General features: G+C 56.9%; 1 protein-coding gene and 1 gene segment (V, D, J or C); both read right to left on the reverse strand.

Annotated features, from left to right (window-relative positions):
• The window catches only part of LOC310885820 (M1-specific T cell receptor alpha chain-like), a 373,370-nt gene that overhangs the window by 94,893 nt on the left and 259,094 nt on the right, over window positions 1–19,383 (reverse strand). The gene's annotated exons all lie outside the window — the stretch shown is intronic.
• The window catches only part of LOC310885831 (immunoglobulin heavy variable 3-23-like), a 36,661-nt gene continuing 18,545 nt past the window's right edge, over window positions 1,268–19,383 (reverse strand). The window contains exon 5 of the V gene segment in view: window positions 1,268–1,803.

A 19,383-nucleotide genomic window follows, 5' to 3' on the forward strand; every position in this document is an offset into this window, starting at 1 on the left:
AAAGGACGGAGCAGGGGGCATAAGAAAAGGTACAAAAGAAAGAGCCACGTGCTCTTGGTGCGGACTCAGACTCACCATCAAGTGCCTGTGGACTGACAACCCACCCATCAGCAGGGGTGCCCCAGATGCTAATTGCCAGGAAAGAAGATGGTATTTGAACCAGTGCCGATCCAGTGGAGCCTCATAAGGGCAGATTACAGGGAGACAATCACCTCCCTCGACCTGATGGCCACTCCTCTTTTAATGCAGCCCAGGATGCACTTGGCCTTCTGGACTGCAAGCGCGCACTGACACCTCATGCCGAGCTTTTCATCCAGCAGAACCTCCAAGTCCTTCTCGGCAGGGCTGCTCTCTGTGAGTTCTTCATCCAGTCTGTACTCACATCTGGGATTGCTCTGGCCCGGGTGCAGCACCTTGCACTCTTGTTGAACCTCATTAGGTTCACGTGGGCCCACTTCTCAAGCTTGTCCAGGTCCCTTTAGGTGGCATCCCTTCTTTCTATTCTATCAACAACAGAATTTGCCTACAGGACAAGGTGTGTGGATTTTTCTTGAGGGCTGGCATGCACAGGCATATCTGTTCTTCTTCATAGCCTACTGCCAAAGTGAGTTTGCCTGTAATTTCCCCAGAGCTTAGCCTATTCCTCTGGACAGGTTCACTGCAGCTGCTTGCTGCCTCCTGGGTACTTGCAGTGCAATTAGCATGAGCCATAGCCTGAGGCTAGGGTGGGAGAGAAGAGTTTTGAGCAACAAGGGAGTCTCCCAACCCCTCCTGTACTATCTTCTATGGAATATCTCCTAGAGAAAGACCTTGGGCACACTGCAGAAGATCCAGCAATCCCATTGTCTGCAGCAACTGTACAGGCCTAGGGCTGTAGTAGCCTCCCTGGCCCTTGTCTGGAGCAAGTACTGCCAACTGGGATGCTGCTGGTGACAGGCCATGTAAATATAAGAAGCGTTGGACCTGTAAGTGCATCGCAGGGTCTCTGTGTACTATGCTCAGCCCCGCAATGCAGACTTCATTGCTTGGATCTCACTGCCCTGAAACGCAACTGAAGTCACAGCACAGCTCTTCACACAACTGCTTTTCTTTTTCCAGCCCATGGAAATGGCCTAGGGATGGGTCACTGAGGGGAATAACAATGGAAACAGGCAACATTTTTTCTAAAGCCCAAGTGAAGAAGGAGACCAAAGGCAGGCAGAGAGGGGCTGCAGGCAGGTAAAGTAGGCAAGCTGCTTTGGTGACCAGAAATATGTTGAACATCCTCCTCAGACTACAATACTGCTTTGGAGACTTCAGAGAAAGGGGTGATTAAGAGAAAGGAACTCTTGCAGAAAGGACAGGGCCATCTGTGGTGTACAGTGATGCACCTTTGCTCCCTGGGAGCAGCGTACAGTTGACACAGCCAAAACCAGCCCTGCAGCTCACACAGTTTTCGCCATGCCCTGCAAAGGGGTTTTTGTTAAAGACCTGCTGTATTTCCTGTCCCTGTGCGAACAGCACAAAAATAGCGGGCTGAGTCCCCCACATGCAGACGGTGGAGGGAAAGAGATGACTCGGCCCGCGAATTGTCCCGGGAGGCTGTGGCTCGACCTTTTACTGCAGCCCCATATTGCTTTGTAGTACCAGATAGGCCACCGATGTAAGACACCCGCTCGAGACTGCCTCCGGGTGCCTGACGGTACCACCATACAGCAAATGAACTGAAGGTGAATCCGGATCCCTGGCAGGAGAGCTTCACAGAGTTCCCAGCTGCTTGCAGACCTCCACCAGACTCCACCAGCCTCCACTGTGCCCACACACCTGCAGGAGAGCACATGGAGTGGGGCAGTGTGTGCTCACAGAAAGAAGAGGATGATAACCAGAAGCCCCAGCAACCCCAGAACAGCACAGCCTCAGCCGCCAACCCCCTTACTCGCGAGAAAACCCTTGGCCAGGGGCACTGCCCCGACTGCCCTCCTCGGGGTCACACGGGGCTGTTCCCAAAGCGTCCCCGACCCCGACAGCCTCCCTCTCCCGCACACACCGGACCCGGACCCGGCCCCGCTGCCCTCCCCGCCCGCCGCTCACCGGCCGGCCCCAAGGCCGAGGCCAAGGCCAAGGCCAGCAGCCGCGGCCCCAGCCCGGCCGCCATCGGGCCCTGCCGCGCCCGGCGGGAGGCGGACAGGAGCAGAGCGGGGCCGCGCTCGGGCCGCTCCTGCCCGCACCACAAGTCGGGCCCTCGCCGGGGCAGCGCCCACCGCTCCGCCCGCCCAGGCCCGGCCCAGCCCGCCCCCCGCGGGGCCGCGGCCCCTTCGGCGGAGGAGGAGGCGGCCGCGGGGCGGGGCGCGGGGCAGCTCGGGGGCAGCGGAGGAGCGCGGCGCCCCGGCAGGTGCCTGGTGGTTCCCTCGGATTACTCGAGTGGCCTGGATGCAGAAAACCCGAGTGGCCTCCATGCAGAAAGCCACCCGCATGCCGCAAGCCCCTGCTCTGCTACAGATCACGACTGCCTCGGAACTGATCACCTGCCCAGACACATGATAAATCATCTCTAACTCAATCATCCACATTGACCGCCCGCGAAACTAGTGGTTCCTCCACAGCAAACAATTTCAGCAGTTCACCTCTTCTGCACAAGAAAATAGCCCCATTTAGGACCAGACGGAAAAGCTGTCCAGTGTTTAACCATGGAATCATAGAATCATAGAGACCAACACCTCCTTGCTGCAACTTTCTCTCAGATAGCTGCAGAGAACGATCAGGTCTCCCCTCAGCCTCCTTTTCTCTACACTAAAAAAAAAACAGTTCCGTCAGATGCTGATGATAACACTTGCTTTCTAGTCCCTTCACCAGCTTTGCTGCTCTTTGCACATACTCAAGCAACTCAATATCCTTCTGTGGTGGTTTTACTCGGGTGGGCACCTGAATTCCACCACAGCCGCTCTCTCGCTCCCCCTCCTCAAAGAAAAAGGGGGAGAACAAACAACACAAAGGGCCCAAGGTCTGAGATAAGGATGATTTAATTAAAGGTAAAAGGAAGTGGGGAAAAAAAAAAGGCCGCACAGATTCACAGGGAGAGAAAAGCAGTTACTCTACTTAGAATCCACTAGAGACGATCAGCCACATCCTGGGATGCAGGGCCTCAATACACATAGTGATTGTTTGGGAGAACACACGATTCCACAATTAGAGCCCCCGCCTCTCCTTCATCTTAACCACATTTATTGCTGAGTGACGTCATATGGCATGGAATAGCCCTTTGGTTGGTTTAGGTCAGCTGCCCCAGTCATGTCCCCTCCCCATCACTTACACACCCCCAGCCTGCTGGCTCTTGGGGGGTTGGAGGGAGTCCTGACGCTGTGCCACTATTGGGCAGCAAGAGATGAAACGCTGGTGTGACACCAGCGCTCTTCTAGCTCCACGTGCAGAGCACAGCACTGTATGGGCTGCTGCAGGGAAAGTTAGCATCCCAGCCAGACCCAGCACACCTCCTTGTAGTGAGGGGACCAAAATGAACACAATATCCGAGATGTGTTGTCACCAGAGCCACATCTTAAAGGACCATTACTTCCCCATTCCTGATGGCCTCACTGTTTCTGATGAGATTGGCCTTCTTGGTAACAGGGGCACACTGCTGGCTCATGTTCAGCTGGCTGTCAAACATAACCCTTAGGTCCTTTTCTGTCAGGACACTTTCCATCCACTCTTCTACAAGCCTGAATGGGATTGTTGTGTCCATCAGTCCCAAAGAATGGGGTTGTTAGGACCCAAGAGCAGCACTCAGCACTTCCTTTCATGAGGAAGCCTGTGCATCTCTTCTTGCTGCACTCCAGCTGACCTGGCCATTTGCCCCTGACATTGCTGTTGATCCCATGTGCCCCTACAGGCAATGTGGGAAAGGGCTGAGCTGAAGGCAATTCTCTGCCCTCTTCAGCAGCTCAATATAGTTCTGCTGCTCCTCCCTGCTCTCTGTGGGAGTGGCACACCTAGAGAAGGCGAGGGGCCCTGGGAGCAGGTTTGTGTTAAAGCTCAGCTGGATTTCCTGTCCCTGTGAGAACTGCACAGAAGTAGTGGGCTGAGTCCTGGGGTACCAGGGCACGCAGGGACAGATAAGCCTTGGACTGGGAATTGTCCCGGGAAGCTGTGGCTCGGCCCTCCACCACTTTGTCATACTTTATTCCACTACCATCATAGTTGATGTAGGACACCCACTCGAGACTTCCACCGGGTGCCTGACGGTACCACCGGACAGAATAATCTGCAAATCTGAATCCAGATCCCTGGCAGGAGAGATGAACAGAGTCTCCAGGTGCTCGCAGACCTCCACCAGACTCCACCACACTCAATTCGGCACACACGCCTGCAGAAGGAGAGCACAGGGAGCGGGGCAGTGTGTGCTCACAGAAAGAAGAGGATGCTCTCTAGAAGCTTCAGCAACTCCAGCACAGCCTGAGCCAGAAACGCCAACCCCGTTGCTCCCGACAAAGCCCCTGGCCAGGGGCACTGCCCCGACTGCCCTCCTCGGGGTCACACGGGGCTGCTCCCAAAGCGTCCCCGACCCCGACAGCCTCCCTCTCCCGCACACACCGGACCCGGACCCGGACCCGCTGCCCTCCCCGCCCGCCGCTCACCGGCCGGCCCCAAGGCCAAGGCCAAGGCCAGCAGCCGCGGCCCCAGCCCGGCCGCCATCGGGCCCTGCCGCGCCCGGCGGGAGGCGGACAGGAGCAGAGCGGGGCCGCGCTCGGGCCGCTCCTGCCCGCACCACAAGTCGGGCCCTCGCCGGGGCAGCGCCCACCGCTCCGCCCGCCCAGGCCCGGCCCAGCCCGCCCCCCGCGGGGCCGCGGCCCCTTCGGCGGAGGAGGAGGCGGCCGCGGGGCGGGGCGCGGGGCAGCTCGGGGGCGGCGGAGGAGCGCGGCGCCCCGGCAGCCGGAGGGAGGGAGGCTCCTGGCCCTGGCCTCCCGGCGTTGCCCCGGCCTTGAGCCCCGCGCAGCCCGGCAGAGAGGTCCCGGCCCTCGGCCCAGCCCCGTGCCCCAGTGTCGTGGAAGGTCGCCATGGTGCCAGTGATGCCATGATGTCCCAGATGCTAATTGCCAGGGAAAAAGATGTGATTTTCACAGATTCACAGATTTTTCTAGGTTGGAAGAGACCTCAAGATCATCGAGTCCAACCTCCGACCTAACACTAAGTACTCCACTAAACCATATCCCCAAGCTCTACATCTAAACGTCTTTTAAAGACCTCCAGGGATGGTGACTCCACCACCTCCCTGGGCAGCCCGTTCCAATGCTTAATAACCCTTTCGGTAAAGAAGTACTTCCTAACATCCAACCTAAAACTCCCCTGTCGCAACTTTAGCCCATTCCCCCTCGTCCTGTCACCAGGCATGTGGGAGAATAGACCAACCCCCACCTCTCTACAGCCTCCTTTCAGGTAACTGTAGAGAGCGATGAGGTCGCCCCTGAGCCTCCTCTTCTCCAGGCTGAACAAGCCCAGCTCCCTCAGCCGCTCCTCGTAAGGCTTGTTCTCCAGACCCCTCACCAGCTTGGTCGCCCTTCTCTGGACTCGCTCGAGCACGTCCATGTCCTTCCTGTAGCGAGGGGCCCAAAACTGAACACAGTACTCGAGGTGCGGCCTCACCAGAGCCGAGTACAGGGGCACAATCACTTCCCTCGACCTGCTGGCCACACTGCTTCTTATACAGGCCAGGATGCCGTTGGCCTTCTTGGCCACCTGGGCACACTGCTGGCTCATATTCAGCCGACTATCCACCAATACTCCCAGGTCCTTCTCGGCCAGGCAGCTTTCCAGCCACTCATCTCCCAGCCTGTAGCTCTGCTTGGGGTTGTTGCAGCCCAGGTGCAGGACCCGGCACTTGGCCTTGTTGAACTTCATGCAGTTGACCTCAGCCCATCGCTCCAGCCTATGCAGATCCTCCTGCAGAGCCTTCCTGCCCTCGAGCAGATCGACACACGCACTTAGCTTGGTGTCATCTGCAAACTTACTGAGGGTGCACTGGACGCCCTCATCCAGATCATCAATAAAGATATTAAAGAGGACCGGCCCCAGTACCGAGCCCTGGGGGACTCCACTAGTGACCGGCCTCCAGCCAGATTTGACTCCATTCACCACAACTCTCTGGGCCCGGCCATCCAGCCAGTTTCTAACCCAGCGAAGCGTACGCCAGTCCAAGCCCCGAGCAGCCAGTTTCTTGAGGAGAATGTTGTGGGGAACGGTGTCAAAAGCCTTACTGAGGTCAAGGTAGACCACGTCCACAGCCTTTCCCTCATCCACCAAGCGCGTCACTTGGTCATAGAAGGAGATCAGGTTCGTCAAGCAGGACCTGCCTTTCATAAACCCATGCTGACTGGGCCTGATCGCCTGCTTGCCCTGCAAGTGCTGCGTGATGACCCTCAAGATAATCTGCTCCATGAGCTTCCCCGGCACTGAGGTCAAACTGACAGGCCTATAGTTCCCCGGGTCTGCCCTGCGGCCCTTCTTATAGATAGGCGTCACATTGGCTAGCCGCCAGTCAACCGGGACCTCCCCCGATAGCCAGGACTGCCGATAAATGATGGAAAGCGGCTCGGCCAGCTCCTCCGCCAGTTCTCTCAGTGCCCTCGGGTGGATCCCATCCGGCCCCATCGACTTGCGCACATCCAAGCTCCGTAGCAGGTCGCCAACCATTTCCTCATGGATAGCGAAGGCCACATCCAGCTCCCCATCCCCTTCCACCAGCTCAGGGCACTGGGTGTCCGGAGAACAACCGGTATTGCCGCTAAAGACTGAGGCAAAGGCGGCATTAAGCACCTCAGCCTTTTCCTCATCCTTAGTAACTAGGTTTCCCCTCGCATCCAGTAAAGGATGGAGATTCTCCCTAGTCCTCCGTTTCGCGTTGATGTATTTGTAAAAGGATTTTTTGTTGTCTTTAACGGCAGTAGCCAGGTTGAGCTCCAGATGAGCTTTGGCCTTTCTAATTTTCTCCCTGCACAGCCTCGCTACATCCTTGTAGTCCTCCTCAGTGGCCCGCCCTTTTTTCCAAAGATTATAAACCCTCTTTTTTCTGCTAAGCTCCAGCCGCAACTCTCTGTTGAGCCAGGCCGGTCTTCTTCCACGCCGGCTCATCTTTGGGCACGTGGGGACGGACCGCTCCTGTGCCATCACGATTTCCTTCTTGAGGAGCGCCCAGCCTTCCTGGACTCCTCTGCCCTTCAGAACCGCCTCCCAAGGGACTCGGCCAACCAGCGTCCTGAGCAGCTCAAAGTCAGCCCTCCGGAAGTCCAAGACAGCAGTTTTACTGGTCCCCTTCCTGGCCTCGCCAAGAATAGAGAACTCTACCATTTCGTGGTCACTCTGCCCCAGACAGCTTCCGACCACCACATCTCCCACCAGTCCTTCTCTGTTTGTGAAGAGAAGGTCTAGCGGGGCACCACCCCTGGTAGGTTCACTGACCAGCTGCGTCAGGAAGCTATCTCCCACGCTCTCCAGAAACCTCCTAGACTGCTTTCTCTGTGCCGTGTTGTGTTCCCAGGATATGTCCGGGAAGTTGAAGTCCCCCACGAGGACAAGCGCCGACGATTTTGCAACTTCTGTCAGTTGCCTATAAAACTCCTCATCCGTCTCCTCATCCTGGTTCGGCGGTCTATAACAGACCCCCACCAGGATGCTAGCCTTGCCGGCCTTCCCGCGGATCCTAACCCACAGGGATTCAACCTTATCATTCCCAGCCTGGAGTTCTACAACATCGAAAGATTCTCTAATGTAGAGAGCCACGCCACCTCCCCTTCTGTGCTGCCTGTCCCTCCTGAAGAGCCGATAGCCAGGCATTGCAGCACTCCAGTCGTGGGAGCAGTCCCACCACGTCTCCGTGATGGCAACCAAGTCGTAGCCTGCCTGCTGCACAATGGCTTCCAGCTCCTCCTGTTTGTTACCCATGCTGCGTGCATTAGTGTAGATGCACTTCAGCTGGGCCATCGCCTTCTTCCCCGGCCTAGCCATTGTTTCCCCCAGCACAGCTCCGACAAGCCTTGTTTGAGCCCCGTCCCCCTTCTTACCTAGTTTAAAGCTCTCTCTATGAGCCCCGCCAGCTCCTGGCCTAGGATCCGTTTTCCCCTTGGAGATAGAGACCCATCTGGGGCCATCAGGCCGGGTGCCGAGTAAAGCTCCCCATGGTGAAAAAACCCAAAATTTCTATGCTGGCACCAGCCTCTGAGCCACCTATTAACCACATGAGCTTTCCGCGTCCTCTCCGTGCCTCTCCCTTCCCCCGTAGGGATAGACGAAAACACCACCTGCACTCCCGCTCCCTCCACCAATCGTCCCAGCCCCCTATAGTCCTGTTTGATGGCCCTGAGGCTTCTCTTTTCAACATCATCGCTGCCAGCCTGGACTATCAAAAGCGGGTAATAGTCAGAGGGGCGAACCAGGTTTGGAAGCTTCCTGGTAACGTCTCTGACCCTGGCCCCAGGGAGGCAGCAGACTTCCCTATGTGTGGGGTCAGGCCGACAAATAGGGCCCTCCGTTCCCCTGAGGAGGGAGTCGCCCACAACAATCACCCTTCTTTCTTTCTTGGTGGAGGCAGTCCTGAGGCGTGGAGTCAACTTCCTCACCTCAGGCATCCTCCCGGGTAGGCTTCCTACCTCATCCTCACCCACCGGTCTCTCCAGCTCCAGGGCCTCAAACCTATTGTTCAAGGGCACCTGGGAAGGCGGCGCCGGAAGGGGAGGGCATCTCCTGCGAGGTCGAGCAGGGACCTGCCTCCATTCCTCCTCAACTCGCAGGTCCCCTCCCTCTGCCCGATGGCAACAGGGCAGGGGGTCCACCCCCCTTTGGGGCGTCTCACCCTGGTCCCTCTCCCTCCGGTCCTGCAGGGAGTCGCTCCACCAGTCTATCTCCCGCTCGCACTCCCTGATATCCCTCAGCCTCTGCACCTCCTCCTTGAGCTCTGCCACCATGCGGACCAGGTCGTCCACCTGCTCGCACCTCACGCAAGCAGTCTCTCTGCCCCCCGCCGATGGCAGCAAGAGGCTCAGACACTCCCCGCATCCGGAGACCTGAACTGCCGCATGTTTGGACGGGCAGTCGGTCTGGGTGTGCACTGACTTCCTAGAGAAAGCACCGTGCCTGGTGGAGACCATCGCAGCCCAGTTGACGGGAGAGTGTCGTTAGAGGAGTTGTCCCTATGGGCGGGTGTGAGCGCTCCGCCCTGCCTGCGCCAACTGCCTCGCTAACTGCCGCGTCACTCCCACCGCGTCACTCCCTGTTTGCCGGCCCTGGTCGCCGCGCTCCTGGTCGCTCGCGCTCCCTAAGGGCTGCCTTTGAACGGCCGGGGGGAGGAGCTGACGCTGACGCTGCTGGCCCCGCCTACGCCTCGTCAGCCTCCCTCACGAGGGCTGCCGGTGCCTGGCGGCTCCCTCACGTAGGCTCGATGCCCGAAAAATAGCCCTGCCTGTCCCGATCCCGCGCTCCGCTGCAGCACGCGTCTGCCCCGGAGCCGGTCGCCTCGGCAAGTGGTAGCAGAGGATGGTTACGATCCATCGACCTCTGGGTTATGGGCCCAGATTTGAACCAGTGCAGATTCCAGGGGGAAACCAGTACTTGAGGGATGTCTCACAATATGTGGATGAGAGTGTGAATTCACACACCTGTTATCTGGAAGAAGACCTTAAAGAATCAGACAACTGTAAATACCTGTCTACCAGCAGTAGAGAAAAAAAAAAAAAAAAAAAAAAAACTTCCCTTCCCTTCCCTTCCCTTCCCTTCCCTTCCCTTCCCTTCCCTTCCCTTCCCTTCCCTTCCCTTCCCTTCCCTTCCCTTCCCTTCCCTTCCCTTCCCTTCCCTTCCCTTCCCTTCCCTTCCCTTCCCTTCCCTTCCCTTTCCCTTTCCCTTTCCCTTTCCCTTTCCCTTTCCCTTTCCCCATCAGGTGGATCCCATCTGGCCCCATGGACTTGTGACAGTCCAGGTAGAGCAGCAGGTCTCTAATTGTTTCCACCTGAACTGTAGGGGGGGTTTCTTTTGCTCCCCGTCACACACTTCCAGATCAGAAGGCTGAGTACCCTGAGGATAAGTGGTCCAGCTAGTAAAGAGAGGTGTAAAGAAGGCATTAAGAACCTCAGCCTTTTCCTTATCCTCAGTAGTCATGTTCCCCCTGCGTCCAGTAAAGAATGAAGATTCTTCTTGGCCCTCCTCTTGCTTTTAATATATTTATAAAAACATTTTTGTTACACTTAACCATAGTTGCCAGGTTGAGCTCGTACTGGGCTTTGGCCTTCCTGATTTTTTCTCTGCATATGCTGCCGAATTCCTTGTACTCTCCCTGAGTTGCCTGCCCCTTCTTCCACCAGACATAAAGTCTTCTTTCTCCCAGACACTCAGCAAAAGTTCCCTGTTCAGCCACACCGGTCTTCTTCCCCACTTGCTCATCTGTCATGCCTTTCTCTGAGGCATGGCGGGGCGTTGCTCCACCAGTCCAACTCCTGCTCACACTCCCTGATAGTCCTTAATCTCTTCACCTCCTCCTTGAGCTCTGCCACCAGGCTGATCAGATCCTCCACCTCCTCGTACCTCATGCAGCCAGTATCTCTGTCACCCTCCATTGGCAGCATCAGGCCTAGGCCCTCCCTGCAGCCAGAGACCTGAAGAGCAGCATCTTTGGGCAGGCACTCGGTCTGGGTTGCCACAGTCTTTTTGATGAGTGCTTTGGCAAGCGCCTGCTGCCTGGTGGTGACCAAGGCTGGGTTTGCTGTCTGGGAGGTAGCTGGTAGGTGAGCCGGTGGCCTCAGTGAGGAGGGATACTTCGCCCTCCTTGCTCGCCCTGCCTGCTCGACCTGCTGTGCTAACTGATGCACCATGCCCTGTTTGCCCGCCCTGGTTGCCTGGTTGATGGTTTCTCGTGCTCCCTAGGGGCTACATTTGTACCACAGGGGGTGTCTCTGGCTCCGATGAAGCCTCGTCAGCCACCCTATACAAGGGCTGAGGGGTCCTGCTGGCTCTCTTGGCTGCCCTTAGTGGCCTCCATGCAGAAAACTGAGTGGTCTCCATGCAGAAAAACGCCTGCCCACCACGATCCCCGGCTCTGCTGCAGATCACAACTGCCTCGGAACTGATCACCTGGCCAGACACATGATAAATCATCTCTAACTCAATCATCCACATTGACCGCCTGCGAAACTAGTGGTTCCTCCCCAGCAAACAAATTCAGCAGTTCACCTCTTCTGCACAAGAAAATAGCCCCATTTAGGACCAGACGGAAAAGCTGTCCAGTGTTTAACCATGGAATCATAGAGTCATAGAGACCAACACCTCCTTGCTGCAACTTTCTCTCAGATAGCTGCAGAGAATGATCAGGTCTCCCCTCAGCCTCCTTTTCTCTACACTCAAAAAAAAAAAAAAACCAGTTCTGTCAGCTGCTGATGATAACACTTGCTTTCTAGTCCCTTCACCAGCTTTGTTGCTCTTTGCACATACTCAAGCAACTCAATATCATTCTGTGGTGGTTTTACTCGGGTGGGCAGCTGAATTCCACCATGGCCGCTCTCACTCCCCCTGCTCAAAGAAAAAGGGGGAGAACAAACACAAAGGGCTCAAGGTCTGAGATAAGGATGATTTAATTAAAGGCAAAAGGAAGAGGGAAAAAAAAAAGCAAAGGCTGCACGGAAGCACAGAGAGAGAAAAGCAGTTACCCTCTACTTCCCATCAACGAGAAACATTCAGCCACATCCTGGGATGCAGGGCCTCAATACACTTACTGATTGTTTGGGAGAACACACGATTCCACAATTAGAGCCCCCGCCTCTCCTTCACCTTTCCCACATTTATTGCTGAGTGACATCATATGGCATGGAATAGCCCTTTGGTTGGTTTAGGTCAGCTGCCCCAGTCATGTCCCCTCCCCATCACTTACACACCCCCAGCCTGCTGGCTCTTGGGGGGTTGGAGGGAGTCCTGACGCTGTGCCACTATTGGGCAGCAAGAGATGAAACGCTGGTGTGACACCAGTGCTCTTCTAGCTCCACGTGCAGAGCACAGCACTGTATGGGCTGCTGCAGGGAAAGTTAGCATCCCAGCCAGACCCAGCACACCTCCTTGTAGTGAGGGGACCAAAATGAACACAATATCTGAGATGTGTTGTCACCAGAGCCACATCCCAAAGGACCATTACTTCCCCATTCCTGATGGCCTCACTGTTTCTGATGAGATTGGCCTTCTTGGTAACAGGGGCACACTGCTGGCTCATGATCAGCTGGCTGTCAAACAAAACCCTCGGGACCTTGTCTGCCAGCACACTTTCCATCCACTCTTCCCCAAGCCTGAACGGGATTATTACATCTGTCAATCCCACGGAATGGGGTTGTTAGGACCCAAGAGCAGCACTCAGCACTTCCTTTCATGAGGAAGCCTGTGCATCTTGCCGAGGCGACCGGCTCCGGGGCAGACGCGTGCTGCAGCGGAGCGCGGGATCGGGACAGGCAGGGCTATTTTTCGGGCATCGAGCCTACGTGAGGGAGCCGCCAGGCACCGGCAGCCCTCGTGAGGGAGGCTGACGAGGCGTAGGCGGGGCCAGCAGCGTCAGCGTCAGCGACAGCGTCAGCTCCTCCCCCCGGCCGTTCAAAGGCAGTCCTTAGGGAGCGCGAGCGACCAGGAGCGCGCCAACAGGGCCGGCAAACAGGGAGTGACGCGGCAGTTAGCGAGGCAGTTGGCGCGGGCAGGCAGGGCGGGCAGGCAGGGCGGAGCGCTCGCACCCGCACCCGCACCCGCCCATAGGGACAACTCCTCTAACGACACTCTCCCATCAGCTGGGCTGCGATGGTCTCCACCAGGCACGGTGCTTTCTCTAGGAAGTCAGTGCACACCCAGACCGACTGCCCGTCCAAACATGCGGCAGTTCAGGTCTCCGGATGCGGGGAGTGTCTGAGCCTCTTGCTGCCATCGGCGGGGGGCAGAGAGACTGCTTGCGTGAGGTGCGAGCAGGTGGACGACCTGGTCCGCGTGGTGGCGGAGCTCAAGGAGGAGGTGCAGAGGTTGAGGGATATCAGGGAGTGCGAGCGGGAGATAGACTGGTGGAGTGACTCCCTGCAGGACCGGAGGGAGAGGGACCAGGGTGAGACGCCCCAAAGGGGGGTGGACCCCCTGCCCTGTTGCCATCGGGCAGAGGGAGGGGACCTGCGAGTTGAGGAGGAATGGAGGCAGGTCCCTGCTCGACCTCGCAGGAGATGCCCTCCCCTTCCGGCGCCGCCTTCCCAGGTGCCCTTGAACAATAGGTTTGAGGCCCTGGAGCTGGAGAGACCGGTGGGTGAGGATGAGGTAGGAAGCCTACCCGGGAGGATGCCTGAGGTGAGGAAGCTGACTCCACGCCTCAGGACTGCCTCCACCAAGAAAGACAGAAGGGTGATTGTTGTGGGCGACTCCCTCCTCAGGGGAACGGAGGGCCCTATTTGTCGGCCTGACCCCACACATAGGGAAGTCTGCTGCCTCCCTGGGGCCAGGGTCAGAGACGTTACCAGGAAGCTTCCAAACCTGGTTCGCCCCTCTGACTATTACCCGCTTTTGATAGTCCAGGCTGGCAGCGATGATGTTGAAAAGAGAAGCCTCAGGGCCATCAAACAGGACTATAGGGGGCTGGGACGATTGGTGGAGGGAGCGGGAGTGCAGGTGGTGTTTTCGTCCATCCCTACGGGGGAAGGGAGAGGCACGGAGAGGACACGGAAAGCTCATGTGGTTAATAGGTGGCTCAGAGGCTGGTGCCAGCATAGAAATTTTGGGTTTTTTCACCATGGGGAGCTTTACTCGGCAACCGGCCTGATGGCCCCAGATGGGTCTCTATCTCCAAGGGGAAAACGGATCCTAGGCCAGGAGCTGGCGGGGCTCATAGAGAGAGCTTTAAACTAGGTAAGAAGGGGGACGGGGCTCAAACAAGGCTTGTCGGAGCTGTGCCGGGGGAAACAATGGCTAGGCCGGGGAAGAAGGCGATGGCCCAGCTGAAGTGCATCTACACTAATGCACGCAGCATGGGTAACAAACAGGAGGAGCTGGAAGCCATTGTGCAGCAGGCAGGCTACGACTTGGTTGCCATCACGGAGACGTGGTGGGACCACTCCCACGACTGGAGTGCTGCGATGCCTGGGTATCGGCTCTTCAGGAGGGACAGGCAGCACAGAAGGGGTGGTGGCGTGGCTCTCTACATTAGAGAATCTTTTGATGTTGTGGAACTCCAGGCTGGGAATGATAAGGTTGAATCCCTGTGGGTTAGGATCCGCGGGAAGGCCGGCAAGGCTAGCATCCTGGTGGGGGTCTGTTATAGACCACCGAACCAGGATGAGGAGACGGATGAGGAGTTTTATAGGCAACTGACAGAAGTTGCAAAATCGTCGGCGCTTGTCCTCGTGGGGGACTTCAACTTCCCGGACATATCCTGGAAACACAATACGGCACAGAGAAAGCAGTCTAGGAGGTTTCTGGAGAGCGTGGGAGATAGCTTCCTGACGCAGCTGGTCAGTGAACCTACCAGGGGTGGTGCCCCGCTAGACCTTCTCTTCACAAACAGAGAAGGACTGGTGGGAGATGTGGTGGTCGGAAGCTGTCTGGGGCAGAGTGACCACGAAATGGTAGAGTTCTCTATTCTTGGCGAGGCCAGGAAGGGGACCAGTAAAACTGCTGTCTTGGACTTCCGGAGGGCTGACTTTGAGCTGCTCAGGACGCTGGTTGGCCGAGTCCCTTGGGAGGCGGTTCTGAAGGGCAGAGGAGTCCAGGAAGGCTGGGCGCTCCTCAAGAAGGAAATCGTGATGGCACAGGAGCGGTCCGTCCCCACGTGCCCAAAGATGAGCCGGCGTGGAAGAAGACCGGCCTGGCTCAACAGAGAGTTGCGGCTGGAGCTTAGCAGAAAAAAGAGGGTTTATAATCTTTGGAAAAAAGGGCGGGCCACTGAGGAGGACTACAAGGATGTAGCGAGGCTGTGCAGGGAGAAAATTAGAAAGGCCAAAGCTCACCTGGAGCTCAATCTGGCTACTGCCGTTAAAGACAACAAAAAATCCTTTTACAAATACATCAACGCGAAACGGAGGACTAGGGAGAATCTCCATCCTTTACTGGATGCGAGGGGAAACCTAGTTACTAAGGATGAGGAAAAGGCTGAGGTGCTTAATGCCGCCTTTGCCTCAGTCTTTAGCGGCAATACCGGTTGTTCTCCGGACACCCAGTGCCCTGAGCTGGTGGAAGGGGATGGGGAGCTGGATGTGGCCTTCGCTATCCATGAGGAAATGGTTGGCGACCTGCTACGGAGCTTGGATGTGCGCAAGTCGATGGGGCCGGATGGGATCCACCCGAGGGTACTGAGAGAACTGGCGGAGGAGCTGGCTGAGCCGCTTTCCATCATTTATCGGCAGTCCTGGCTATCGGGGGAGGTCCCGGTTGACTGGCGGCTAGCCAATGTGACGCCTATCTATAAGAAGGGCCGCAGGGCAGACCCGGGGAACTATAGGCCTGTCAGTTTGACCTCAGTGCCGGGGAAGCTCATGGAGCAGATTATCTTGAGGGTCATCACGCGGCACTTGCAGGGCAAGCAGGCGATCAGGCCCAGTCAGCATGGGTTTATGAAAGGCAGGTCCTGCTTGACGAACCTGATCTCCTTCTATGACCAAGTGACGCGCTTGGTGGATGAGGGAAAGGCTGTGGACGTGGTCTACCTTGACCTCAGTAAGGCTTTTGACACCGTTCCCCACAACATTCTCCTCAAGAAACTGGCTGCTCGGGGCTTGGACTGGCGTACGCTTCGCTGGGTTAGAAACTGGCTGGATGGCCGGGCCCAGAGAGTTGTGGTGAATGGAGTCAACTCTGGTTGGAGGCCGGTCACTAGTGGAGTCCCCCAGGGCTCGGTACTGGGGCCGGTCCTCTTTAATATCTTTATTGATGATCTGGATGAGGGCGTCCAGTGCACCCTCAGTAAGTTTGCAGATGACACCAAGCTAAGTGCGTGTGTCGATCTGCTCGAGGGCAGGAAGGCTCTGCAGGAGGATCTGCATAGGCTGGAGCGATGGGCTGAGGTCAACTGCATGAAGTTCAACAAGGCCAAGTGCCGGGTCCTGCACCTGGGCTGCAACAACCCCAAGCAGAGCTACAGGCTGGGAGATGAGTGGCTGGAAAGCTGCCTGGCCGAGAAGGACCTGGGAGTATTGGTGGATAGTCGGCTGAATATGAGCCAGCAGTGTGCCCAGGTGGCCAAGAAGGCCAACGGCATCCTGGCCTGTATAAGAAGCAGTGTGGCCAGCAGGTCGAGGGAAGTGATTGTGCCCCTGTACTCGGCTCTGGTGAGGCCGCACCTCGAGTACTGTGTTCAGTTTTGGGCCCCTCGCTACAGGAAGGACATGGACGTGCTCGAGCGAGTCCAGAGAAGGGCGACCAAGCTTGTGCGGGGTCTGGAGAACAAGTCTTACGAGGAGCGGCTGAGGGAGCTGGGCTTGTTCAGTCTGGAGAAGAGGAGGCTCAGGGGTGACCTCATCGCTCTCTACAGTTACCTGAAAGGAGGCTGTAGAGAGGTGGGGGTTGGTCTATTCTCCCACGTGCCTGGTGACAGGACGAGGGGGAATGGGCTAAAGTTGCGACAGGGGAGTTTTAGGTTGGATGTTAGGAAGTACTTCTTTACCGAAAGGGTTATTAAGCATTGGAACGGGCTGCCCAGGGAGGTGGTGGAGTCACCATCCCTGGAGGTCTTTAAAAGACGTTTAGATGTAGAGCTTAGGGATATGGTTTAGTGGAGTACTTAGTGTTAGGTCGGAGGTTGGACTCGATGATCTTGAGGTCTCTTCCAACCTAGAGAAATCTGTGTGAATCTCTTCTTGCTGCACTCCAGCTGACCTGGCCATTTGCCCCTGACACTGCTGTTGATCCCATGTGCCCCTACAGGCAATGTGGGAAAGGGCTGAGCTGAAGGCAATTCTCTGCTCTCTTCAGCAGCTCAATACAGTTCTGCTGCTCCTCCCCGTTCTCTGTGGCAGTGCCACACTTAGAGAAGGCGAGGGGCCCTGGGAGCAGGTTTGTGTTAAAGCTCAGCTGGATTTCCTGTCCCAGTGTGAACAGCACAGATGTAGTGGGCTGAGTCCTGGGGTACCAGGGCATGCAGGGACAGAGAAGATTTCGACTGGGAATTGTCCCGGGAAGCTGTGGCTCGGCCCTCCACCACTTTGCCATACTGTATTATGCTACCATAATAGTTGATGTAGGACAGCCACTCGAGACTGCCACCGGGTGCCTGACGGTACCACAAGACATCATAATAATCTCCGAAGCTGAGTCCGGATGCCTGGCACGAGAGATGCACGGAGTCTCCAGGTGCTCGCAGACCTCCACCAGACGCCACCAGACTCGATTCAGCACACACGCCTGCAGAAAGAGAGCACAGGGAGTGGGGCAGTGTGTACCTACGGGTGGAGGACGATGCTCTCTAGAAGCTCCAGCAACTCCAGCCCAGCACAGCCAGAAACGCCAACCGCCTTGCTCCCGACAAAGCCCCTGGCCAGGGGCATTGCCCCAACTGCCCTCCTCGGGGTCACACGGGGCTGCTCCCAAAGCGTCCCCGACCCCGACAGCCTCCCTCTCCCGCACACACCGGACCCGGCCCCGGCCCCGCTGCCCTCCCCGCCCGCCGCTCACCGGCCGGCCCCAAGGCCAAGGCCAAGGCCAGCAGCCGCGGCCCCAGCCCGGCCGCCATCGGGCCCTGCCGCGCCCGGCGGGAGGCGGACAGGAGCAGAGCGGGGCCGCGCTCGGGCCGCTCCTGCCCGCACCACAAGTCAGGCCCTCGCCGGGGCAGCGCCCACCGCTCCGCCCGCCCAGGCCCGGCCCAGCCCGCCCCCCGCGGGGCCGCGGCCCCTTCGGCGGAGGAGGAGGCGGCCGCGGGGCGGGGCGCGGGGCAGCTCGGGGGCGGCGGAGGAGCGCGGCGCCCCGGCAGCCGGAGGGAGGGAGGCTCCTGGCCCTGGCCTCACCGTCAGCTGGCCGGTGGACCGACAACCCACACATCAGAAGGGATGTCCCCGAGGCTAACTAGCAGAAAAGTCGCAATTCAACCTGGTGCGTCTCAAACGTTTTGAGCACGTTCCGGGAGAAATTGATATTGGAGGGTTGACTCATGCACGTGTCTTATTTGGATTAAGGCCTTAAAATATCAATAAATTGTAAATATCTCTCTGGAGGCTGTACAGAACTAAAAAACAAAAAACACAACAACAACAGACAAAAAAACCTCCTTTCTTTCCTTCCTTCCTTCCTTCCGTCCTTTCTTTCTTTCTTTCTTTCTTTCTTTCTTTCTTTCTTTTCTTTCTTTCTTCTTCCTTCCTTCCTTCCTTCCTTACTTCCTTCTTTCCTTCCTTGTAAGGACTGCTCTGCAACAATTACAACATCAGAGTGACATCAAGATTAATTTCACACTAAGTCCAAAACACAGCACCCTACCAGATACTTGCAGGAAAATTAACTCTATCCTAGCCAAAACCAGGATACTGGCTCACTTGTAATGAGGGATTTCATGAGTAGGCCCACAATCTGAAAGAATCCCTGGACACCCCTCTACTGGTGCATCGTGCAGCACAGGCCACAGCTGCAGTCTGTCCGAGCCCATGTCCAGGCTGGCCCCTTTGCTGGGCTGTGAGAGTGAGCATGGGGAGGGTGAGAAGCCCTAGCAGGAGGTTCGTGTCAGGGAACATCTCAGCTTTCAGTCCCCAAAGGGGCAGCACAGAAGTAGCAAGTGGAGTCCCGGGGATGCAGGACATGCGGGATGATATATTTCACCACCTAGAAACTGTCCCAGGACGTGGTGGCACACCCACACATGGCAGCCTTCCATAAGGGGTAGGAATAGGAATATTTGTTCTTGAGGGACCAAGAGGAATGTGGACCTGTGTGCATTCTAGTATCATGAGGTGCTATAGTCGTTGACAATCAGCCTGCATCCCCAGATGGTGACATGCATGGAAATCACAGAACTGTAGAATCATTAAGGCTGGAAAAGACCCGTAAGATCATCAAGTCCAACCATCAACCTTATTTAACAAATCCTGTCATGGATAGGATAAAAAATAATATACCACTTAGTGTCCATCCCGCCTCCCGCAGGACTGCAGCCTCTGGAGGAGGAGGAGGTGGGCACGGGGAAGAGAGCAGGGTGGGGAGGAGTGTGTCACCCCAACAGCCAGAGGCTTCTGGCCATGGCCTCCTCGCGCTGCCCCAGTCTCACACAGCACGGCAAAGACGTTCCTGCTGAGGGGATGGCAGACCTCACGAGGAGGGCTTTAAACTAGAATGAAGGTGGGGAAGGAGAGAGGAACCAGAAGCCCTGTGAGGAAGTGACTGATGCAGCTGCTGAGCAAAGAGCATGGCACGATGTGACAGGGAGGATTCACAAAATCATCAAAATGGGGCTTA

The sequence above is a fragment of the Anser anser genome (assembly GCF_964211835.1).
Source record: "Anser anser genome assembly, chromosome: 23".
Classification (NCBI taxonomy): Eukaryota; Metazoa; Chordata; class Aves; order Anseriformes; family Anatidae; genus Anser; species Anser anser.